Source organism: Phascolarctos cinereus, unplaced genomic scaffold (assembly GCF_003287225.1).
Source record: "Phascolarctos cinereus isolate Bilbo 61053 unplaced genomic scaffold, phaCin_HiC Scaffold_7;HRSCAF=346, whole genome shotgun sequence".
NCBI classification, from domain to species: domain Eukaryota; kingdom Metazoa; phylum Chordata; class Mammalia; order Diprotodontia; family Phascolarctidae; genus Phascolarctos; species Phascolarctos cinereus.
Window position 1 is genome coordinate 61,987,845 of NW_027556180.1, and position 26,963 is coordinate 62,014,807.

Genomic DNA, 26,963 nt, shown 5'->3' on the forward strand with positions numbered 1-26,963 from the left:
TGGGCTGGGCTTGATTCAGGCCTGTCTGGTGTTTCAGATTTGTAATTGGAATGGAATGAGATACTAAAAATTAACAAAAGAAGGCTTTCTTAGCTATAACATGAAAAAGATATTCAGTAAGGATATGGCTATGATCCAGACAAGTTTTCCAGCCTGAGTGTTGGCAATGCCAGTGGGATAGAGAAGACTGAACTCTGAGAGTACCCTCTGCTTCCTCATGGGCTAGCTTTTGTACTTAGGCCCCCCAGGAAGCTATGCCAATAACCGCAAGCCTTAGTGACCTGAGCCAACCAAGTCTTCAGAACAACTTTGTTACCTTTTAAGGAAAAAACCTAACCTAGCTTACTTGGGAGACATTGCAATCATCACAACACTTTTCCTTCCTTTAGAAGCTATGGAGACCTGCGGAAGCTATGCTATTGATTAAGCCCATTGGCGGCTGGAGGTTCAGGCCTGAGGTGGGGGTAGGTGGAATCTTTATCTAAATTTCCCTAAGAACTCCCAGAATTATAGAGACTGGAGAAATCTATTAAGAAATCAGAGTCTGAAGAGAGTGTCCATACTCACTGGATGGATAGGCTGTGGAATTCTACTTTGATTGAATGAAGTTGGGTCATTTGGTATTAAGCCTCACTTTTTCATGTTTTTAATTTTTTCCTTTAAGAAAACAAACAAAAAAATCCCAAGAAGACAGCTCATTTTTTTTTTTTTTAGCAGAAAGTGTTTCTCTGACTAGAATTATTTCTCCCTTATTTTCATTAAGAAATGTTAAGGATTTGGGGTTGAGAGTGATGTAATGCTTCAGTGATTTCATAGTCTGCTAAGTGGTTAGAGAGATAAAGCTCCTTTAAAAAAAACAAGTGACAGGTCTGTTCTTCACTTCAGCCTCATCCTTGCTTGGTAGAAATATTCTTAAATTAGAAAGCTTGAAGATTTAGGTTATACTTTGAAAATGGGATGGAATCTTACAAAATGGGAGAAGTAACACCATTAACTCTTGATTTCTGCACTCCAGAAATCTGCTGCTGTAGGAAGCCAAAGGAAATCAATGACCACTGATAAGAGAAGAACACCAGGGACATTTATTAAGAGGACAGGCATGGGATCCCGAAGCCAAAACCAGCTTATCATGGAAGCTGCAATAGGGAGATAAGCCATTATAGATGCACAGAAAAGGATGTCTTATTTCTTAGGGTTCTTCTCAGTTCTTTGTTAGGTGCTTAGTTTTGTTCTTCACGTGCTTCCAAACATTGTTAGGTGAAGAAACATGATTTAGAATAATTTGTTAGAGCCATAAGGGACTTTAGAGACCTAAATCCTAACCTTTCATTTGACAGATGAAGAAACTGAGACCTAGAGATGTCAAGCGACTTACCTGAAGTCTCAGAGCAAAGTAATAACAATGCATAGTCTAGAACCCAGGTCTTCTGAGTTCTAGCCCAGTCTTCTTTCTTATTTCCTATACTTCATGTATAGTAAAACCCCAATTAGGTGGAACAAAACTGATCAAAACCTTTCATCAGATTTCCTCCCCAACTCCATTCTTCAACACTTGTGGGGCCAGTCCTAGGTTCTGTATACATTCAATTGCGTCTCTTACACCTGAATTTCCTACATATAAAATTAAAACATGGAAATAGAGGTTCAGCATGAAGACCTTAAAGTTATCAGATCCTGAATTATTAAAGGACAATGCAAGGATACTATACTTATTAAATCAGGAAAGTAAGCACTTTCATCTTAGACATTTTGAAGAGGTGCATTTTGGTTAACTGTAAGATAACCAGAAATACTATTAGCCAGAATACTTCATTTTTTGAGTATTCCAATTAAGGAAGGTTTTGTTTTATGTAGCTGAAATGATTTAAGTGTCAAAATCAGTTATTTGGATCTACTGAAACCTATCTATACTATTCTGTGAATAGCTAGACCGAGGATGCATTGACCCCACTCTTCACAGACAATCTCCATGAGCCTTGAAAAATTTTAACAAGTGAGAGCTAATTGAGGAACTGGGCTTGTTTTGGAATGGAGAAGACTGAGGGGAGGATAGGATTTTTTTTTTTAACTTATGCTTGTGATTTCATCAATTGAGGAAATTCCCAGTGAGGAAGTTGTCTGGAACATTGAAATGTCAAATAACTTGGCCAGGTCCTTTCTGACTTCTCTAACCCTCTATACCATCAGCCCTTTACCCAATGTACTATGTTGCCTTTGTGGTTGGCATTACTTGATTTCCCTTCCTTAAAATAGGCAGTTTTGCCTCTTATTTGCTCATGCTAGTTGTCACAACTTCTGGAGCCTCAGTTTCTGCAACTATAAAATGGAGACAATGATGATGATTATGATAACAATAATAATAATAACAACTAGCATTTACATGGTGTTTTGGTTTAAAATATATCTACAAATATTAACTCACTTGTGAGAATAGAATTGGCAAGACTTGGCACTTGATTCTAGAGCTACTTATATCACAAACTTACTTTATGAAGAAGCATGTATTTATTTATCAACAACTGGTTTACAATTGGGAGCAATTGTTGGATATGATGATATTGATGATGATGATTATTTTTTGGTTAGACCTGTGATTTCATCAGAGCAGGGGGCCTTCAAGTAAGGAAATTCCCTCCACCAATGTAGAGTAACTACTGAGATGTACCATAGGGTATTAGAGAGTTGCCTGGGGTACTGAGAGTTTAAGTGACTTGTGTAGGTCACAATCAGAGGCAGGACTTGAACCCAGGTCCTCCTGACTCTGAGGCCAACCTTCTATCCACTATGTCACTCTTCTCATAATGGATATGATTGCTCACTTTTTTTTTTTTTGGTAAATGATTCTCATTTGTAACTGTCTACCATGACTTCCCCTTACTCATATCTACATATTTATATGTGCACAGTATCTTGTCCAGAAGGTTTTGGCATTAATGGAATGCCTTGACGTTGGAAGATTTGCCTCTATGTCATATAGCAGAATAATTTTCTTGTACTGTTCTGCTATAGTGTCCAAGTCTTTATGGAAGGAAATGTAATATTAATACTTCCCTTTTTACAGTCTCTTGACCCCTTGTTCTATGATCCTGTTAAATGCAAGGTCAGGGTGAAGCAGATGGGCCTGGGGATCATTTTGTTTCAGAGTATGGGATTTTTCTATGTATAAAACAACAAAATTCTACCCACAAAAAGGATATACTCCATTAATGTTTTAAAGAAATTGTAAGTCTATGGCATTCTTACAATCAAATTTTCATTTTAACATGTATTGATTGTCTATTGTGTGCAAGGCCTCATGTTAGTTATGTACAGACATATATATGTAGATACTATATCTACATACATATGCATTAGCCAATAGCAATGGCTAGATGCTACCTTTTGAAACAAAATTTTAGCTTTTATGTTTATTTTGAAGGGAATTTTCTTGACAAGCTTAAAAAAAGACCCTGTGAGATGGTAGAAGACTAGCTTTAAAATTAGAGAATTTAGTTTGAGTCCTTATTTTTTATTTATTTATTTATCAATCTCTGTGACTTTGGTCAAGTGACTTAACTGTTCTGGGCCTTAGCTTTCTCAACTGCAGATGGAAGGGATTGAGCTCAGATGACCTTCGGCTTACAATCTGTAACTTTAAACAAAGACTTTAGTATCTAAGATGCTGAGGGACAGTTTTCACTCTCTCCTTTTCTTATGTGTACCAGTATTTGGGAAGGAATTTTTCAGTTTGTCATTTTTTAATTATCAAAAACAAAGCAAAAAGTCAAGTTTGCTGTTCAATTTAAAAATGTTTTTGCATCCCTCCCTCCCCACAGGAATCCATAGGACTATTAAAAAAATAATACTTTACACACTGTGCATCTCGGGTGCTAGAAGTTAACTTTGGAGTTTAACTAATTTAAAAGTTTAACTAATTGTGTTTCTTATGTATTTAGGATTTGGGTCTTGAGCAAAATTAAAATTTTTTTTTTCATCAGAGCCTTGGTTTTGTAATAACACTTTTACTCTCTCATCTTTGAATTTCCTAATTTTACCAATCATTTACCAATCATCCTACTTTGGTGTCTCTTGGAGTCCTAGTGGTGACTCCAGACTATATTCAAAGTTCTGTTGATGCCATTCAAACTCTAGCAGGTTCTACTAAATTTGAAAAGCTTTGAGCTTGAGACCAATAATGGACTGTTGTCCAAGGGCCATCTGAGCTAAGTGTGGGCAAGTTCATCACCAAAAGTTGGAGGGACATCAAGGGAAGATTTTTTATTTTAGTCAGAGCTATTCATGACACAATCAATCAAAGAGGAAAAGGTCTCCATCTGAATGAATGGAGGGAGCAAATTAATTAATTACATTAATGAAATTGTAGATATTTGGAGGTATCAAAATATCCATAACAAATGTTGGCCAAAAAAATAACTCAGGACTACTTGTATGTGTGTGTGGCATGTGCACACACACACCCCCACCCACGATTTCCAAGACAGGCTAGCCTAAGTTTGTATAAGTATGTGAAGTGGATGAATTAAGCAATTGAGTCTAGCCCAAGTTTTCTTAATCTGGGTTTTGTGAGCTTAAAAAAAACATATTTGGATAGTTGCATTTCAACATAATTGGTTTCCTTTGTAATCCTGTGTATTTAATTTTATTCAAGACATTCTTTTTAGAAGATGTCTATGGGTTCCATTAGACTGCCAAAGGGGTCTTATGAATAATAATCATTAAAAATAGCATTTATATGGCACTTTAAGGTTTGTAAAGCACTTTATAAATACTATCTCTTTTGATCCTTACAGCAACTTTGCAAAGTAGGTGCAATTATTAATAATATTAGTAATAATAATATTAATAATTTCTGCTCTAGACTGATAAGAAACCAGATTTTTGGTAACGTGGCTTAAGCCAATTGCTGATGGTTCTCTATTCAGAACCAACTGGTTGAGGTAGTGAGATGGGCCGATTTGTTATGTACATTTGTCTAATGTTTCACCTTTTTTTTCACAAAATCTTTGGACCACTCTATAGAATACCATTCTTTTTACCAAGAGTTGAGAAACACTGGTTTGGTAAAAAGAGCCTGATCTGTCACTAAGTTGCAGCATGTTAATTTCTCCAGGAATCATTTAACTCATCTATAAAAATAAGTGAGTTGAGCTAGTGACCAGATGACCTTTAAGAACTTTTCTAACTCTAAAATTTTATGATTCCTTCAATAGTGAACTGATTGACCAGTTAACAAACCCTTGTTTGTTATGAATTGATTGATTCAGTTTCCTCCTTGTCCATGTAAATTTAGACTTAGCTCCTGTCTGGAAATCTCTGTGAAAAGAAAGTACTTTGCTGAAGAGGCATGTTGGTAGGAGTTAGATCACTAATGATCTTGCTGGCTATTTCTATCATTTCACTTACGTCAGAGCTGAGGCAATATTCTCTTGATACTAGACCTTTGAAAATATGAAATACCATAAACAGAATATGTCGTTGCCATGTAAAGCTGAGTGTAAAAGCTGACCTTTAATGTCTAAGTAAGAATGATGCCTACCTGTTCATATAATGGGTCTTTTTTTTTTTTCAAACAGATCATAATGAAAACAGCAGAACTGGTAACACTGTAGACCTTGAGAGTGATGTATGCTCTTTCATCTGTCTGATGAGACAGTCTAAATTCAGTTCTTTGGAGAAAATTGTTTAATTTGTATTTAGCTACTTACTTTCCTGATAACTATTGACTGTTATGTGTCTGGTGGGGTGTCCTTGACAAATACAGTTCACATTCTGCAGTGATGAGAAAAATAACTTATGCCTGGTATTTTTCTAAGTATATGTATATATTCATATATGTATATGTTTACTTTTGATAGAAACCCTAAATTTGTATGAAACTGACTTTAATATTTCAAATAGATGTGATTTTATCTGGGTAATATTCCTTATACTGACTGTCATCTTTCTGCAACTTAGTAGACCATTTTTGAGAGTTGCTATGCCTGAAAAATGCATTACCCTTTGGTCAATTTGGTGGTAATATCCTCTGAATTTTGGAATACTGGTTCTCAGACAACAGATAAAAACAAACTTAAGGGGTAGGGCATGCTAGCTATCTTCAAGTGTTTCTTTCTTTTTTAAATTTTATTTTTAATTCATGGAACAAAATAAGCATTCCTATAACACAGTACAATGAATAAAAATGCATATGAAACTGAAAATATCATGTACACATATACAACAAAGTTATCATGTAAATTTCTTTCTTTTTCCTTTTTCTCTCCCTCCTCCTCTGATGGCTACCATTAGACACAAATAAGTATATATTGACATACATATATATGTAAAATTATTCTATACATACTTCTATTTATCAGTTTTTTCTCTGGATGCAGATGGCATCTTTCTTTACATGTTTCTTATTTTTAATTTGTATGTTTATAATAGTAAAAAAGACAGTCCCTAAAAATCATTCTTTTTTTTTTTTTAAAGGCAATTGGGGTTAAGTGACTTGCCCAGGGTCACACAGCTAGTAAGTGTCGAGTGTTTGGTCTGAGTCCGGATTTGAACTCAGGTCTTCCTGACTTCAGGGCCAGTGCTCTATCCACTGTGCCACCTAGCTGTCCCTAAAAATCATTCTTAAAACAACATTGCTGTTACTGTATACAATGTTTTCTTGGTTCTGGTCACTTCTCTCTTCATCTTTTTGTGTGAGTCTTTTCATGCTTTTCTAAGATCATTGAGCTCATCATTTCTTATAGCACAGTAGTATTTCATCACAACCATACACCACCACTTGTCCAGCCATTCCCCAATTGATGGGCATCTCTGCAATGTCCAGTTCTTTGCCACCACAAAGCATTTCATCAAGTGTCTTGACAGCTCCTCTGTGGAAGACAGATTTGACTTGCTCCCTTTGGTCCCAGAAGGGAGAACTAGGAGCGTTGGGTAGAAATTTCAGAGAAGTCTATTTCTCTCCCTATAGATTTCCCTCTATATCAAACAGGGAAGACTTCCTAAAATCAGAATTGTCCAATAGGGAAATAGGCTACCTTAGAAGGAAGTTGTTTCATGAGTTCACATGCTTGTACCCTTGGGACTGGCCTTTAAAAGCAAACACAAAAGGAGAGGCATAAAAACAATTGGAGATGATGGAGAGACAGACAGACACACAGACAGACAGAGATAGAGACATAGAGACAGACACATGGGGAGAGAGAGGGAAAGAGAGAAACAGAGAGACAGACAGAGAAAGAGAGAGAGAGACAAAGAGAGACAGAGAGAGACAGAGACAGAGACATAGAGAATGAGAGAAGAGGGGAGAGGGAAGAAGGAAGAGAGATGGAGTACAGTGACTTGGACTCAGTTCCCTGGAGGGAGACTCATACATACACATAGCTCCTCTAGAAAGCAATTGACCCTAGAGATGGCAGACATTGAATAGGGAAGAATTTCTGGACCAAAACTGACAATTTGAGCCAATAGCTGCACAGCAGTAGTGATGGAGTGACAGAGTAGTTCCTGGACCAATTCCTGGAACAAGGGGGACCTGAGGATCTGCAAGGAGCAGAGACAATTTGTAAAGGAACAAATCTGGATCTTAATTTTCTGTTTTTCCCATTACTTGTTGCTCTGCAGGGTACAAATTCTGTGCTCATAGTTCTCATTTCTCTTTTAAACCACTGAGGAATTGCGGTTTAAAAGTTTTATGTTTCCTTGTTCTCAAAATCTACAAGGTCTTCTCTCTCATCAAATGTTACATCATTTCTCTTTGTTTTGCAGTATTTTTTCCATAGATGCCAGAACTCATTTAATAGATCAGGAGCCCATATTTCTTTTTGCTGTTAACATTTCCCTGTTGATGTATCCGTTTATATTTACATTCTTTGAGTTTTCTTCTTCTTGAGATCTTTGGTAATTTCAGTCTCTCCCTTTTTCCCCCTTTATTTTCCCCTGTTGTTCACTTTCTGACTCACTGACTCCCTCCCCTCAGATAGCTGTTTCTTTGGGAACTGAATCTCAAAGCATCTTAGCTTTCTCCCACATTCATTAATTCAGAGTACACCAGCCTACGTCTTTTCCCCAAGTGACTTTTGAGTGGACAGAAGTGGCCAACTGGATTCTCCTCAGGCTTAGTGTTGTACCACAAAACCCCTGCACCTCAGACACACACTTTATAACCTGTTGGGCTCCCTCTGCTCCTCAGTTCAGAGAGATGCCTCACTGGCATTATTAAGTCAGTTTTTATTTGGATCTCTGAGGCTCTGGGAAGGGGTAAGAGTGAGATATGGTCTTGAGCTCTGCTTGAAGCTTAGGCATGTTTCTTGCTCCTCTCTCTCTGTTTCTGTCTCTCCTGCAAAGGCTTTTTGCAGCACAGAACGCTGCCCATTGTGGCTGACTGTGTTTCCCAGAGAGCTTCTATAGTCTATAATGCTGCAAAGGATTGCTGGCTATCTGTCCTGGGTAGCAGACTTCCATAGCCTGGAACTAGGATCTCCACAGCACTGCTTTTGGACTCCAAGTGTGCCAAATCATGGAGACAGATGAAGTTTCTTTATCTTTATTGTAACTTCTGTTTTGGAGAAATTTAAGACTATAAGCAGATCAGAGAAAATGTCCAGTACTTCTTCTTGCTTTTTACATGACCTGGATGTCCCTGGACCTTGACTTTCAAAACTACTGAGAGATATTTGGAAAGATATTTGGCCTCATATACGTTGCCTGGGAGACATTTTTCTTTTGGCTAGACAATGTGGTTAAGTGACTTGCCCAGGGTCACACAGCTAGTAAATGTCAAGTGTCTGAGGTCAGATTTGAACTCAGGTCCTCCTGACTCCAGGGCTGGTACTCTACCCACGGTGCCACTTAGTGCCCTGAAGACATCGTTCTAATAAGCACCATCTCCCAGAACCATCCTCCAGGTAGTCTACTGTGATGGGACCCACCTAAGGGGATAGCATTCTGGGCTAGTGGTCTGTCTTCCTCCCCTGGACAACTCATAGTGAAAGGCTTGCTTTTTTACATCATTGTTCTGTCTCTTGCTGATTCTCTGCTCTAGTTCCTATTTGGTTTAGAAATTGCTTATTCTAGGCTATCCTCTGGTATTCTAGCAATTCCCTCATCAGTCTAGCCCTGCCACTTCAGCGCAACTGAAGTTCCTGTAGGTTCCTGCTTGGGCCAGCAGGAGTAGAACACTTCCCTGCTCCATCAATACCTAGCTGTTTATGACACAGTTACAGGGCTCATGTTAATACCAGTACTGCCTCTAGAGAACAGTCTAAGTCTCTGTGTAAGCCCCTCCTCTCCATCCTTGTGTCTCTCCATCTTAAAGACCAAAGCTAGGCCCAAGAGTATAGCTCTAGTGTATGAACTGGATATGAACCAATCATTGATCTTCTTATGAATGTGGGATCAATGGGGCAACAAGTGCTTAGGATAAACCAAAGAATTCATATCTTGTCATGGGGACATCTTCAATATGAGGACAAATAGCCAAGTCAAACGCAACAGCTGGAACCCAGGAAGTACCTGGGAATGTCATGCATGGTGGTTGAGTTCCTAAGCTAGCCCTCCTCCAAAGTCTATTTTATCTATTGCAATCATGTAGAGGTAACCTAGTTTGTGACATCAATATATTTTAGTAGACATACATAGAATTTCAACCTACGAACAGAATGCTGCAGTTGAAATGGACAGAGTATGCCATTTCACCTAATTTCTTTCACTGGACACATCTTGAACTGACCTTTTAAAAGCTATGGGGACATAACGGTCACTGACTTAGGAAACAAACCATGGAACCATTATTTTTTTTCTCCTAATCAATAAATGGTGAATAAATCATAGATTATGAAGAAAGCACAAGGCACCATTTTCTAATTAAAAGGATCTCTATTTAGAACGTAAAATGAATAAAATAATTTTATACATCCTATTCTCAAGCAATGGGGGTAATTAGTCATTATGCACGGTTAACAATGCAAATAGTTCCCAAGTTACAAACTGGTTGAATTCCAACAGTTCATTTTTTAAGTCACTTGTTAAAATTGGGAATGCATTTTCCCATGGAAACAATGTTATATATGGTGCTTGGGTTCCCAGTACTGCCAGCAGGAGTCTATTTAATCCATAATTTAACCCATAACTAATGGAAGTATACTAATCATAGATCCTAACCAACAATTCCATTCCATTACAATACAATCCAGATTCAATAAACATTTGAAACACTATATGTTGGGCACTGTGTTGGATGAGGGTATAAAGACAAAAAATAAAAACAGTTCTTGCTGGCAAGAAGCTTATATTTTACTGACAGGATATAACATGTACATGAGTAAGTAATGCAAAGTAATAGCAAGACAGAGAATACACTAATAATTGGAGGTATTATGAAAGGTCTCCTGGAAGAGGTGTCACCTCAACTGAATTTTGATGTGTTCTAGGGACTCTACAAGGTGGAAACGAAGAGAGTACAATTCAGACAAGTGGGCAAAAGTACAGGTGGGAGAAGAAATCATGTGTATATGAAAGTGCTGGCAGGTCACGTGAGCTAGAATGAAGAGTACTTGAAGGAAAGTTATATTTGGAATGACGGGAAAATTAGGTGGTGGCACAATGAATAGAGCTTTGGGCTTGAAATCAGGAAGACTCGTCTTCATGAGTCCAAATCTGGCCTCGGACACTTACTAGCTGTGTAAACCTGATAAGTCACATAACCCTGTTTGCCTTAATTCTTCAATTGTAAAATGGGCTGGAGAAGGAAATGGTAAATCACTCTAGTACCCTTGCCAAGAAAACCCCAAATGGGGTCATGTACAGTCGGACACGACTGAGCTCAACAATAAAAACACTGTGGAAAGCTTTAAATGTTAGATTGAGAATTTTGTGTTTTGTCTTAAAGGCAATATGGAACCACTGAAGATTTTTGAATGGGGGTAACATGTAACAAACCTAAACCATGAATCAGCATGGTACAAGGGGAATAGTCTTGGATTTAGAGTCAAAGGATGTGGGTTCAAATTCTAGTTCTGCTACTTATTAGCTTTGTGACCTTGGACAAGTCCCTTAACCTTTCTGGGTCACAAATTTTCTTCATTTATAAGTTAAGGAGTTTAGGTTAGATGACCTCAAGACCTTAGATGACTGCATCCTTCCAGCTCTAAATCTGCAATCTATTTGAGAAACATTTCTGTAGGAAAATGCTTTCTGAATTTCAACTTAGTATATGAGGAACATAAAGTCCTTCCTGCTGTCTCTCTTCTTTCTCAACTCACCGTGATAATTTATAGACAACCCCTGGGGGCTATTACTAAGCTTCCCAGATTATTGAAACAGACTTCCTGTCTGTCATCATTTTATTTCTTCCATTGATTTTAAAAGACTTTTCACACTTAGTCCAAGGTTTTTTGATTGATCAAGACGTGTTTTTACATAGTTGAAGTATCAGGCCCAGAATGGAGTGAGGATGCAACTCTTTCCCCACTCTTATAAAAGTAATAGGGAAACATTTTTTCATACTTTTTATTTTTTATTGAGGCAATTGGGGTTAAGTGACTTGCCCAGAGTCACACAGCTAGGAAGTATGAGGTGTCTGAGGCCAGATTTGAACTCAGATCTTCCTGACTCCAGGGCTGGTGCTCTATCTACTGTGCCACCTAGCTGCCCTTTTTTTCATATTCTTGAGCAAGAACAATACCATCTCTCTCAGAGTAGGTTAGGAAACAACCTCCTCTAGAACACATGGGTTTGGAATGGGGAGGTCCGGAGTCTTTGGCCCAGAGTGTTGCTGTCACTAGCTGGTATCTGATGTAACCTTTCTCTCATTCTCTATCTCCATGGAGTCCCCAAACTTGTGTGATCTCTGACAATACTTGGCGCTCTGGTTGCAGTTACATACCTGCTGTAATAGCACCTATCTCAGGGTCCTCCTGATGACAGACCCCAGCATTCTTTTTATTTCCAGTCAGAAATTTCATCCTTTAATGCTCTGCACTGTGGCCACATAGCTTCATGGGTAACAGACTGCTGTGAACTTCTGCAATGGGTGATAGTACTCCGCGTTTTTCTCTTTGCATCAAGAACTGACCTCTAAAACACATCTGACTTTGGCCTCATTTAGCATGTAGCACACAGTAGGTGGTTTATCAAATTGACAGTCATGAATGCCTTACGACATTTTGCTCATGGGCTATGTGAACGTGCTTTTAAAGACATTACTGATGTCTTTAAAACTTTGGTACCCCTAAACTCCTTGGGGCACAGGGACTGGAGGAACACCAGTGAACCTTCATTTTTATGAAAGGGTGAAAGGCAAGTCATCTAATTTTCATGGAAGGGAAAGTTAGGAAGGGAACTAAGCCGCAGAATTAAGCCTGGTCTTACCACCTTTAGTAGAATAGAGGATACCACCACTAGTCAATTATGGTTGACAGAAGCTTTATGACTTTATCAGTCCATGGTCCACTTTGTAGCCAGATAAGACCCTCAGCTAAGCAGCAAGCAACCAGCTGATTGTCCTGGCTCAACAGATCTTCCTGCCATTCTTGAGCCTCCGATTTCCTTTCCTGCTCTATATCTATGATCCTATGATTATCCTATGCCATCCTGATCCTCTACAATCTATCTCCTCAGAGCTGCCAAAGTGATATTCGTAAAGTACAGGTTTGACCAGGTCATGCCCCTGCTCAAATAACTCCCATGATTCCCTATTGTCTCTAGGATAAATATAAGCCTTTAAAAATTGGAGTCTAACTTACCTTTTCAGGCCTATTACATATTATTTCCCTTCATGCTCTTGATACTACTACCAAACTTGCCTACTGGCTGTTCTTTTTATCCCACATCCATCTCCCAGTTCTGATCCTTTGCCTAAGCTGCCTCTTCCTCCCCCTACTCCAACTTGGAAGGCAGTTTCACCTCCATCTCTTAGATTCCAAGTTCCCTTGCAATGGTCAGCTTCAATTCCACCTCCTACATAAAGCCTTTTCTGATTCCCCTAACTACTAATTCCTCCTGGAATTACTTTATCTGGGTCATCTTTCATTTTCAAACAGAACCAATGACATCATGATAATGAGGTCAGGGTACAGTGTGTTCAGCTGTGGCTTATCAGTCCAATATGAGTTCAGAAGGCTCTACCACAGGTCAGGTACAAGTAGGCCATTAGAACATTTGGAATGGAAGTGTCTCTGGATTTACACGTTTTCGTTGTGCTACTGTGATTCTGCTTCACTCATGGAGTATAGAGCACCTTCTTTAATGTGGGCATGCCATGGTAGGCAGTCCTGTATTAGCATCTCCCATCACAATTGATACTAAAGTTCTTCAGAGAGACCCCGAGAGTTCCTTTATACTGCTTCTTCCGACCACCATGTGAGTGCTTGCTTACTACATGCGGGCACACACACACGCACACACACACACACACACACACACACACACACACACACACACATGAGATACATATATGTACGTATATTTTACATTTATATATGTGTGTATGTGTGTATATATATGTGTGTATATGTGTGTGTGTCTATATATATATATATATATATATAGACACACACACACAATTTACTTGTATATGTGTGCATGTGCTCATTCCCATGATAGACTGTAAGTTCTTTGAGGGTAGGAGCTATTTTCATTTTGATCTTTAAATCCCCTAGTGTGTAGCAAAGTGCCTGGCACATAATACCCACTTCATAAAAGTACTTGATGATTGGAAAATTTCATATAATAATTTTATGGGTGGCTTTGTAGTATAAATGACTAGAGTGCTGTCCTTGGAGTTCAGAAGATGTGGCTTAGCATTGTGCCTCTGATACTGCTAGCAATGTGACCAGGGGCTTGTTACTTCATTTCTCTGTAACTCAGTTTCTTCATTTGTAAAGGGAGGGGAAGGAGGGATAATAATACCTATAACGTCTACTTCTCAGGGGGTATTGCAAGGCTCAAATAAGATAATATATGGAAAGCTCTTGGTGAACCTCAAAACATCATATAAATGCCAGCCACTTTTACCACATCTGAAAAAAATAAAAAGAGGAATTTGAGAGTAGCAATGACCATTGGGCAGTGAACACAAAGGACAGCTCCAAGCTCTGACAACAGTCACAGTTATAAAGAAGCAGCTGCACACAGTGTCCTGGCAGGGAAGGAACTGAGAGCCCTGGGATGACAGCGTTGAATCTGCCCTGGGTCACAGCAATAATTTATCCCAGCTGAGTTCTTCTGAGCCCATCTCTATAAAACCTGTATAAAGAGGAGGAATGTATCCCAAAACATGGGATGAATGGGATGCTGTCTCTTGATATCAGCACCTCTCTATGAAGGTTTAGTTATCCTTTTTGGCACTGGGTGAAGCAAAGCTTAGGGGCTAGGAGGCAGGCAGAGAACTGCCTGGTGCTCATGAAGATATGTTTTAAAATATTCCTTTTGACAAATATGCCTATTTTTCCATGCCTGATAATTTCTCTTTAATAGGTATTTATTTTGTGATCTGTCAAGTCAGATGTTTAGCAATAAACCTTCTGCAACAAAGCCTTCTGCACACCATAAAGGTTATGATTTCAAACCTTGCTTAAGCTTGTCCTGCCTGGCTCTTCCCAGGGTTGCCAATTGCCAGCCTAAGATATAGTGAGAAGCAGAAAAAAGAGAGGAGAAAAAGAGGAAATTTAAGAAGTGAGAAAGATGAGGGATAAAGAGGCAACAAGAAAGATGTCTAAGAATTTTTATTTCATCTTTGTTTAACTCCCTGTTGAATTTCCCTTAGTGGCCATCCTACACATTTTTCTGTCTTCCTAACTGTTGCCCACCCCATCTCCACCCTATTTCTACCTCATCATCCTTAGCAGATCATTTGCCTTCTCCTTCTTCTTGAATATCTAGGTTTCTATTGGCTGCCAAGTTGAATCAGGCTCTTTACCTGATTTTCAAAGCTGACAGTGTTTTGGTTCTAACTTACCTTTCCAAAGTCATCTCTCACTTTTCTCCTATACATACTCAACTGTCCAAACATTTGGACTATGTCTCCTTTACTCATGCTGTTCTTGTCTCTCAAAATGCTCCCCCACCATGCTCAAAATGCATCTCATCTTCTTTTCTTTTTCTTTTTTTTTTCGGTTAAGCAATGGGGTTAAGTAACTTGCCCAGGGTCACACAGCTAGTGAGTGTTATGTTTCTGAGGCCAGATTTGAACTCAGGTCCTCCTGACTCCAGGGCCCATGCTCTATCCACTGTGCCACCTAGCTTCCCCCTCATCTCACTTTCTTCAAGAATCTTTGCAGATCCTTTCTCTATCCATAGCCAGATGTGATCCTTCTATCCTCTGAACTTGAATATTTTTTCCCCCATAGCCATCTTAAAGATCTCAGCCCAATATACATTATATTCTGGTTATTTGGATGCACGACTTAGCCTTGCTAAGCTAAAAATTCTGAATTTTATGAGGGCCTTGCCCATCTTTTTTTTTTCATTTTAAGCTTCATATTAAACCTCAATGCAACAAGCACAATTTTCTTTGTAAATACACATTAAAAAACACATTTCAGTGTACAAATATCACAATAACTTCTTAGGCATTTCTTCTATATTTCCATTTTATCTCCTTCCACTTACAGAATTTGTGCACAGGAATGACTCATTCAGCATCTTTGAATTTTAGTTAAGAGATCCAATGTAATAAACTTTATAAGCCTTATGGACATGTTGCTTAGAAACTCTTACTTTATTGGCCAGATCTGTTAGTCACCATTTTGTATTAGCCTTTACTTGAGCTTCTAGTCTCTTCCTATTACATTTCACATATTTTCTAGGTGCTACCTAAAGGTTAAAACAGCAACAGGAGGTTTTGAGTTGAGTTTGGAGTCTATTCTTGGCTGTACCCCAGAAGAATCCTTTATTTGTTGCTTCCTAAGCTGTTCAAATAGTTTAGGAACCCATGGAATAGAAAGGTCATGAAGGTTTTCAATCCCATTCCACTTAAATCAGGGCATTGATTCTCTCTGACTCTGAACCTTATTTTGTCATCATCCCTCCACAGTCCTGGGCCCAAGGAGTCTATCCTCCAGGCGCATCATTCGGAATACTTCTCAGTGTTATAGTTGTCCCATCTTTGAAGTGGGGCTGACAATAATATTTGCTACTCAGCAGCCTGGAATGTTTGGTGCATTTGGTGTTTGGAGAGCACTTAAAAGCCTTGGATGTAATGTAGTGCATCACTGCTAAGCATTATGATGAATAGCACTTTGAACATTCAAAATCACTTATAAACATTCTATCTTCCACTGTATCTAGTCTAGTGCTTTTTATGAGCCTCTATGTGCCCTCTAAAAATCCTCTTTTGAGTAATATAGAGTACAAGTCTAGCCAATGAAGAAGTATTTTCTAGTAGGCAATGATATGGATTAGGTGCATTTTGACTTTTGAAAAACAATCTCATTCAGAGTGGTATTTCTTAAGTGGTAAAGGAACTGTATTCAATTGCTCCCTCACAAATGGGATAATTTAGGTACTGTTAATCTGCAGAACTTTTAGAATTGATAAAGTGCCACATGGGTGACTTGTGGTTGTTAACTTTTTTATTTTCCCAGTTGCAAAATGAACAGAAATAAATCTAGCATCACTCAATCTCTAGGTATGTTAATTCAGCTCCAACCCAACCAAGGAGTGCCTGTCAGGACCAATTGCAGAGACAAATTTTCTTTGACTGAATGGTAAATGATGATTATCTTTGTTTGCATTCTTAGCTTAATACTGGATTGGCTTTAAAGAAATTTATGATAGGAACTTAACAAACCCAGTATGGTCTGAATTAAGGAGGAACAGTTTGTTTTTTCTGATGACATGATGAAGACTTTTTCATTGAAAGTTTTAAGAGCTGACTAATTCAAAGGATAATTAATTAATCTTGGGGTTTTTTGGCAATTGGGGTTAAGTGACTTGCCCAGAGTCACACACCTACTAAGTGTCAAGTATTTGGCCTGGGACTGGATTTGAACTCAGATACTCCTGACTTCAGGGCTGGTGCTCTAACCACTGCGCAACCTAGCTGCCCCTTGTGTTTTCTTTGAATGTCATTGCAGTGATCATTGGTGAGTAAAAGCAAGTAGGAAAGAACACAGAATTTGTCTGAGACCATTTTCCTGAGAATCTTGGTTCTAATATTTACCACCTGTATGACTCTAGGCAAGCCATTTCACTTTGGGAGGCTGAGTTCCTGAGTTGTAAAATGAGGCAGTTGGACAAAATAAATGATCTCTAAAATATCTTTTATCACTACTGATCTATAATCTTATGTTCCTGCAAAAAGCCATAAGTCAGTTCATGAATTTAATAATCATCAGTAAAGAGATGATACCAGTATCATGATCATCAACTATGAATGGAAACCTGGATAAATATGACTAGTTCTGACCCACGGCAAGTCACTTAATCCTCTGGAGCTCAGTTTCCCTATCTGTACAATGAGAATGATAATGACATTGCTTTACCTCAAGTGGTTGTAGAAGGAAAGCAATCTATAAACCTTAAAATACTCTAGATTTAGAGAAGGAAGGGACTTTAGAAGCCAGCTATCTCAATGCCTTCATTTTACAGATGAAGAAACTGAATTCTAGGGAAGTTAAGTGATTTGCCCTGGGTCATACTTAATAAGCACCAGAAGTGGAATCTGAACCAAAACCTGATACCAGAGCCAGTGCTTATTATTACCAAGGAGGGGAGTGATACTCATTGAAGAAATGAAAGAAGAAATAATTAAAATGGTGTTTTAGGAAGATTAATGTGGCAGTGGTATGCAGGATGATTGGAGTGGTGAAGAAATTGTAGATAGGAAAGTAGCTTATAAGAGTATCAGCTAATTGAAGAAGATAAGATATTTGAAATATTTTAGACTTGAGATGATGAAGGCCTGGTCTATTCTATGGTGGTGGTGGTGTGGAGTATGAATGGAAAGGAAGGTATGAATCCATGAGATATTTCTAAATAATAATAAATTGGACTTGGTGATTGATTGGATTAGAGGGAGGGATGGGCAAGGCAAAAGTAGGAATCTAAATACCTTAAAGATATCAAGACTGGGAGAATGGGAGAATGATCTTGGGAGTGTTTTCAAAAATGGAGACAGAAAAGTTGGAAAGGAAAGTTTGTCTCAAGAAGAAGGTGCTTAATTTAATTTTAGATAGCTTAAACTTGATGTGATCATGGGACATTCTGGTGGTAACGTCTTATAGCAAGTTGCAGATATTAAACTGGAACTTGTATGAGATTTTTGAGGCTAATGATGAAGACTTAGGAGTCCTCGAAGTAAGAAGATGAGGTCTGGAGCATTGCTACAGAATAGACAACATCTTAAGGAAGAAGCAGATGAGACCTTAGACCTCTAAATTACCTAATTTAGTTCAACTACCTTATTCTTAAAAAAATAATTAATTTTTAGTTTTCAACATTCACTTACATAAGATTTTGAGTTCTAAATTTTCTCCCCCTCCCTATCTTTCCCCCTTCCCAAGATGGCATGCAATCTGATATAGGCTGTATTTATACATTCACATTAAACATATTTTCACATTACTCATGATATAAAGACGGATTTGAACTATTGGAAGGAACCACGAGAAAGAAGAAGCAAAACAAAACAACAAAAGAAAAGGAGAGCAAATGGTATGCTTCCATCTGCATCCAGACTCCTAAGTTCTTTCTCTGAATGTGGTTAACATTTTCCATTTTGAGTCTTTTGGAGTTGTCTTAGATCCTTGCATTGCTGAGAAGAGCTAAGTCTATTAAAGTTGGTCATCACACAATGTGTTATTATGTACAATGTTCTCCTGGTTCTGCTCATTTCACTCAGCATCATTTCACATAAGTCCTTCCAGGTTTTTCTGAAGTCTGTTTGCTCATAATTTCTTATAGCACAATAGTATTCCATTACAATCACGTACCACAACTTGTTCAGCTATTCCCCAATTGATGAGCAACCCCTCAATTTCCAATTCTTTGCCACCACAAAAAGAGCTGCTATAAATATTTTTGTACATGTGGGTCTTTCCCCATGTTTATTATCTCTTTGGGATACAGACCTAGAAGTGGTATTGCTGGGTCAAAGGGTATGCACAGTTTTATAGCCCTTTGGGCACAGTTCCAAATTGCTCTCTGGAATGGTTGTGGATCAGTTCACAACTCCACCAACACTATTTTCCAGTTTTCTTTCTTTCTTTCTTTCTTTCTTTCTTTCTTTCTTTCTTTCTTTCTTTCTTTCTTTTTTCTTTCTTTCTTTCTTCCTTCCTTCCTTCCTTCCTTCCTTCCTTCGGCTAGGCAATGGATTAAGTGACTTGCCCAGGGTCACACAGCTAGTAAGTGTTATGGATCTGAGGCTGGATTTGAACTCAGGTCCTCCTGAATCCAGGGCCAGTGCTGTATGCACTGCAACACCTAGCTGCCCCCCAAACTTTTCTATTTAATGTAATCAAATTCATGCATATTGCATTTCATAATGTTCTTTATCTCTTGTTTGGTCATAAATTCTTCCCTTCTCCATAGATCTGACAGGTAATCAACTACCTCATTTTACAGATAAGGAAACTAAGTCAGATGAATTGATCAAAGTCCCATAGGTATCAAATGGCAGAGGTGGAATTATTACTCTGTTCTGTTAAGTCAAAGTCTAGCACTCTTCCCATTTCACCATGTTGTCTCTATTGGTACGTTTTCTAAATTCCTCCTCATTGCCTTCTCTTCTCCAAAAAGCAATGTAGTATTAATCTTTTACTTTTACAAATCCTGACAGAGAAGGCCACTATGATGCATCATGAGCTGGGGGATTGCAAATCAAGGCTCGAGGGAGTGTTAAGCAATTCCTCCCTCTAAGACTGACCTGAAGAGTGACAGATACAGTCCCTTTTTCATCACTGAAAGTCCTAAACCTCCTCCTCAGATGGAAGAAACAGATCACGACTGGAAAAGATATATTCAGAGACATGTATTTGCATCCCTGGCAACTGACTGGAAATCCCAATTTTGTTTTGAGAGCAGGAATGGAGAGAAAGAGTCTCAGAGACTTTTGGAAGTACCCATTGCAATCTAATTGTCAAAGAGTTGTGAACTGCTGTTAGCATCATTCCAATTAACAATTCAAAACCTGATTTTGCATTATTCATGGTGTTTAAATAACTTATCAATGGGAACAACAGTGATGTGAAATGGCTGCAATTAGAAAAGCTTACTTAAAGCTTGTAGACAAATATCCTTAATTAAGTAATATTGCCTGATTGGTGGTGGTGGTCAGATTAGCTTTGGTTGGCAAATGGGTGGTTGGAAAAAGGCAGAATCTAGGCAAAAAAAGTTGAAGGGTAGTGCTTCAGAATACCAAAACTTGTATTAAGCAGAGGATTGGGAGTTCTGCCTGGGTACCATCACTGGCTTTTGTGTAATCAGGCTAATTATAAAAATAATGAAAATTTATGAGAATATGATATAGTCACTTTTTCATTATATGCACTAAGGCAGTGGTATTGTGAGTTCAGATTATAGCAAATGGCCGTTTGTTTAATCAAAGCTTAACCAACTAAATCTTCATCTTGGAGCTGGAAGGCTTGGGCAGATATAAGGTAGCATTTGAACATGTTGGAAATTTTTGTTAAAAAATCACCCTGCTGTTACAGTCAGGTTTCAAAGGTTATAATAATAATAATAATAACATGCTGATTGAGTGTGAATTAATTTAGGCATTAATATAGTGAGGTCCTGGTTTTCCAAGGAGGAGGGAAGTGACCCAAGCTAGAAATGGAGCAAGTCAGAGTTTCTAAGTCCATCAGTAATGGGATCAGGGCACCATGCAATGGGAGTAGCCCTTGCACTTTCAGTCTGAGTGAGAGAGGGAGTCTTAGTCACTAAAAATATTTGAATTATATGCTTTGTTTTGGTCTTTTACTTATTTTTCAACAATCCTGTTGCTAGTTTCTCTCTCTCTTCTACCTGCCTTAAAAGAAAAAACCCTCGGAACAAATGTGTACAGGCAAGCAAAACAAGTTGTCTCCCTTTTCCCTACTACCTTTCCCTCTCTACCTCCCAAACCATAAAAGAAAAATAAAACTCTCACTATGAATATGCACACTCAAACAAAACAAATTGTATCACTGGCTGTGTCAAAACATTTGTCCCATTCTGCATCTTTAGTCCATTTCTTTCGTATCATTAGGTGGCCTACCACATAAATCTAAACTTCTGTGCCTGACTTTCAAGGTTCTCTACATCCCAGCACCCTTTTTCTAAACTTGTTTCCCAATACTCCCAAAGTTGTATCTTGTTCACAACACTTTTGCCTTGTAAACACCCCACTGAAGAGATTCCCCTGCAGTTTTCCACATGTACTGTGCTACTAATTGCTTCAGTCTCTGCTCATGTTACCACCAGGCTTCACCTGGTATGGCTTCTCCTCTGTCTTTTTCCTCCCCAAATCCTACTCTGCCTTCCATACTGTCTTCCTGCTGTTCATTCTGGCTCATTCTCTGAACTCCAATAATCAAAGGATCACAGGACTTAAAGCTGGAAAGGGGCCTTAGTGGTCATAGAGAATATATATCCCTCATTTTACCTATAAAGAAACTGACATCCAGGGAGAGGAAGTGACCCATTTAAGATGACACAGCCAGGAAGGATAAGAACTGGGACTTGAACTCAGGTCACCTAAATTTTTTCATCAGGGTTTGTTCCACCTCACCATGTGCCCTCCTCCACTGAGAGATGGATGTCTCTAATGGTTCTGAAAGATTTCCAAGGAAGCAGACTCCATAGCATCCCTAAGCATCACCACCAAATCTTTTACCTAGCCTTTAGGTCAAAGAGTATGTAGAAAGCATCTTATCTTTTCTGACCTACCTTAGGAAAATATTTCCTTAGCTCTGCCAATTACCTTCTTCCTTTCATTTTCTCTATGATATCCTTACCTTCTCCATCTTTCTTGCTCACAAATTTCAACTTGGAAGGGAGCCTTGAGTTCATCAAGGCTAATCCCTTCCTTTTACAGATGAGGAAACTGAGAGGGCAAAAAGGTAGGATTCAAACAGAAAGTTTCCTGATTCAACATCCAGCTCTTTACCCACTGTGCCATGTGAATTCTCTAGAGGGAAACCCATTGAGTTCAACTATTTTGTCCAGGTATTGTCAACATCTTCACTCCTCAACTCTTATTCCATGAAGAAAATGCTTTCAACCAAGGATAAGACTATGGAAGTTCAGGGCAAATTCAAGATGGAGTAAATGGTTCAGTTCGAAGCAGCCTCTAGGTGAGGAGACTGATGGGATGAAGGCTAGTGTTCCTTTTACCATCCATAGGAGAAGAGCCCTGTCTCCCCACTCTTAGGATTATCAGATTTGAGTTGGAGAAGGACCCTCAAGATCATTTAGCCAACTTCTTCATTTTAAAGATGATATTCCAACAAAAAAGTGACTTACAGGTCTCAGTAGTACTTAGAGACCAATACACATAGTTCAGCACTTCTGTCTTGTATTTGCTGCTATTGTATCCTGTATGTTATCAGAGGAAGGGAACCTTAGAGGTCAAAGACTTCCAATCCTGATTCACTCCTTCCTCCATTTTACATAGGAAGAAATGGAACCTCAGAGAAATTACATGGCTTGTCCAAGGTCACAGAAGTGTCAGAGGCAGCATTTGGATTTGTCTCCCTGACTCTAGGTCCAGAACCCTATCCATTATGCTAAACTACTTCTCAGTTTTGTGACTTGCTTGCAGGAACTGTGCCATATACTTGTGTATAGCCTGTGGTTCCTACTACAGTACTGAACACATAGTAGGGAATCAATAAGTACTTCCTGGTTGATGGAAAAGAATTGTTCTTTCCAGGTAATTGGGCTTTTGGCCAGCTATCTAGCAGGGGAGGGCAAGTGTGGAGTAGTCTTCAGGGAGAGGTAAGCTACTTAATTGGATTTAGAGATAGCTGACAGGCCAGCATTCAAGGCAATGCTTCCTGGCTGCCAATTAGGAAATACCAGGTGACGTGTTTGGATGCATCACCCCCTGGGCTCATCTTGGAGTCTGGAAATAGAATCTAGAGTGTCAGGTGCCCAGCCTTCCACTAACAGAGGCCAGAGGTACCTGATGCTGTGATCCTAATTGGGCTTCCTTGTGTCAGAGGCCAGTGAAGGAGCCTCTAACATGATGCAGAAGGAGGTATATTTAGCCTTCATGACGCATTTCAAGGAGAAATATGCTAGAAACAGTGACGCTGAAACATCCTGTGATTAAGACATAAGGTTTGGGTGTTGATGCTCTTGCTTACAGCTAAAATAATCATCACTGAATTTTACTTTCTAAAATACCACTAGTCATAAAAGACAATGGTCATAAAATCAGGGACAACTTCCTGGCTAAGTTGGTCCCAAGCTAAGAAGGTACTGTGGGTAGCTGAAAAAGCTAAGGAAACTCCATTTTGTCTGTAGTTCCTCTATCTTGCCCCTGACTCTGCTTAAATTACAATCCCTACTCTGTCTGCAACCTTCCTTACTGCTGAAACCACAAGGAGGGGTCTATCTATTAAGGCAGGGTAATAAGTTAGTTGTCCTTCATTCTCAAAGAGGAACGTGACCTCAGGGAGGTGATGTCATGACTTACAAGTGAATTGGATTTAAGTGAGGCAGGGCTGTGTAAAGTCATCAGCCTTACTCTTCTCCAGAGCCATCTGGATTCAGAGGCAAGATATAGTTCAGGAGGACTGGTGATGGCCCCAGAGGCAGTGGGAAACCTTGACCTTTTCAAGCCAAGGTCTTTTCCAGGCATGTTTGTCTGAGGGTGGGATGGGGTGGATGTTATGAGAGATAGCTAACCAAAGAAGAGCCTTTTCTGTTACTAGCCTCAGCAATAGGTCCTGTCCAGTCAAGGGATATTATATTCCCTATTCCTACCCTGTAAGCCTCCAGAAACAAGCCCTGTCCAGTCCTGAGATACCTTCACTTCACCTCCTGGCTAAATTGAAACCTATATAAGCTTTGGTCTTCTGTTCCTTCAGGGAGTCTCTACCTGTGTGGGTGGGACTCCCTTGTTGGCAAACTCAATAAATCCTCATTAGTTCCTAAATTTTGGGTTTGGGTTTGGGTAGTGGTTCTAGTTTCCTTTGGCAATGACAATTTTACCCACAGTAAATGGTAGCAGTGGTGGGATTTCCAGACTGAAAACATAAAATTCCAGAGGTCTGGGAAAGCTGTGGGCTTCTCCACTTGAGATAGCCCTTATGGGTTGGTTCTGGGAACCTGTTGAGTATTTGTACTCTGTCAGGTGAGGATTGACCATGCCTTTATCCACAAACAGCAACCCTCCTCCTTCCCCCATCTGATCAGCCAGATGGTCTGGTCGGGTCTGATTTAATTTGGTTCTGGGTTAGAAACTGGTTCCTTTGGATTAGTTGGAAAGATATTGCCAGCAAGTGCTTCTATGTATTTATCTTGTAGCATTGTCTTTGTTATGTCTTGGTAAATCCAAGCTGCCCTTTTCCTGTGTGCTCTGATTAGCTAAAGGAAGAGGGGTGTAAAGAGTGAAATCTTTTCTGCAAAACTTTTGAAGCCATCAAAAATAAAGTCTCTCTCTCTCTCTCTCTCTCTCTCTCTCTCTCTCTCTCTCTCTCTCTCTCTCTCTCTCTCTCTCTCTCTCTCTCTCTCTCTCCATTTCTAACTCTGGCTAAGATTGGGAGGCAGACAAGAGAAACACAAATATGAAGGAAGGTCAAAAGCAGGGTGGAGGTTACAATACAACAGGATCAGGGACAAGGTAGAGGAACTACAGACAAAATGCAGTCACTTTATCTTTCTTGGCTACCCACAGCATGAAATGCCTTCTTTCAGAAATGAGCAAAATGCCTTCTTTCAGATGAATTCCAAAAGCAAGGTCTTAACCACTCACATTGCCATCTCCCTAGCAGGATACAGTACCCCACTTCCTCTCGCATCTATATCAGCTATACTGCTAGCTAGCCCCTGAACTTGACATTGAATCTCTCACATCCACAATATACATTCTATAATATAATTGTATAATAATAATAAAATATAATCTCCCCTTGGACCCTGAGAATCTTGGCCTTCCTTTTGGATATAGCTCAGCTGCCACCCGCTCTGTGAAGGTGATTCCCTCAGTTCCTGGTGCTTCGGCCTTCCCTCTCCTCATTTTTCCTTGCATTTATTTGTCAGGGTGAATGTTCTATTTCCTCAGAATAAGATAAGCTCCCTTTAAGGCAGGGATTGCTTAGTTCCTGTCTATGGACCTAGTGACTAGCACTATACCTTGTACCTTTCAAAGGGGAAAGGCAAGTCATGGAGCAGACCTGTGATTTTAGGTCAAAAATTTAGAGCTGGAAGAGACCTTAAAGATCAAGTCACTTTGCAGATGAGGGAACTGAGGCACAGAGAGGTTAAGAGACCTACCTGAAGCCACCAAAGGACTAAGTGATAGAGACAATATTTGAGTCTGGGTCCTCTGCCCCCAAATTTAGTGCTCTTTTCACTGTATACATTGATTTTATTGTTTTAAGGAACTTCCTGGCATGGAGAGTTTCCACCCATTTAACAACTAATCTATACCTTACAATCTCAGGAAGCTGAAAACAGGTGACTAGACTAGCAGCCAATGAACAACATCTATCAGAGGAAGGACTTGAACCCAGGTCTTCTGAATGCTAAGTTCAGCCCTCAGTCCACTGCACTGCACCATACTGCTTTCTATTCCCTGCCCCTCTCTCCTTGATTGTACCTGGGAATTCATTGACATAGGAACTGTCCCCCACTCCTCACCAATGCAGACTAATAATGATCCTACAACTTAGTCTTAGAGAGTTTCCTTGTAACTGCTAGGTGCTTAACATGGATCTGTTGACTCTAATTGAACTTCTAGTTCTTATAGTGATATGTGAACTATAGGTGCTATTTCCCTAGAAGTTTCTTCCTTCTGGAAAGGCCCATGGCCTGCACCCCTACTGAAGTAGGAGCCTGGGCAGAGCCTGGAGGGGAAGGTAAACCTGGTCACTTCCAATTCATTTCCCTTCATCACCAGCTAGTTTTCAGCTGCCAGGCAGAGGGGAACTGCAGCTGTTATAGAATGTGCTAATGAATCCCCCCTCCTCCACTCACATTTATAGAAAGTTGAATGACCCCATGCAAAGCGACTTCTGCCAAAAGGAAGATATCACATCTCTGGAGACTGAGGAGTTAATGAATGGAGGGAGCTGAGTCTGCCAGAGGCAGGCAGAGCAAAAACTGCTGCTGGTTTTTCAGTTAAGAAAAAAAAGGCACAAACAACCAATTAGCAAAGCCTTAATGCAATTAGAGCTGCTGGAGGTGCTCAGTGTGTCCAATTCTGAAGTTTCTGCAGGACAAATCCCTTAGCTGATCTGCATGGCATCCCTCATTTTCCCACTGCTTTGTTTAAAATGCAGCAAGAGCATGATGGAAGGCACAGGTGAGAAAGCTGACTCCAGTAACCTTCCTGGACTGGTTTTAATCCAGCTTTTCCCATGCACTTCTAGACCTCCAATACATGACCATTTCTTCTGTCTTAAGCTTAAGAAGCAACAAGACCTAGGAAAGTGGTAGTGGAGAGACTCAGGCTTGCCAGCTGCCAGCCCTTGGGCCTACATAGGTCAGGCACTGGGGAGAAGCTGTGGAAGGAGACTATTAGGGTCCTGTGACCACTTTATGGGGAAAGGAAAATGAAGAGAAAAGACATAAGGAAAAACATTTTTTTTCCCTCTGGTGCATGAGCAGGGTCAAGTGCATTGAACCCTCTGTATCTACTGACTAGTCCCTGGAGGTGTAGATTGGTAAAACAAATTATGCTATAGCAATGTAAAAGAATGCTATTGTGCCATAAGAAATGGTGATTTCAGAAAAACCTGAGAACACTTGTATGAACTGGAGCAGGATGGAGCGAATAGAACCAAGAGAGCAATTTATACAATAATAACAAGATTATAAAG

General features: G+C 39.4%; 1 protein-coding gene across 1 annotated transcript in view; it reads left to right on the forward strand.

Moving 5' to 3' along the window:
• Positions 1 to 363: 363 nt before the first annotated feature.
• The window catches only part of SCG2 (secretogranin II), a 47,912-nt gene continuing 21,312 nt past the window's right edge, over positions 364 to 26,963 (forward strand). Inside the window, exon 1 of the mRNA XM_021002896.2 lies at positions 364 to 464. The gene's annotated coding sequence lies outside the window, so the exon portion shown is untranslated. The remainder of the gene's footprint in view (positions 465 to 26,963) is intronic.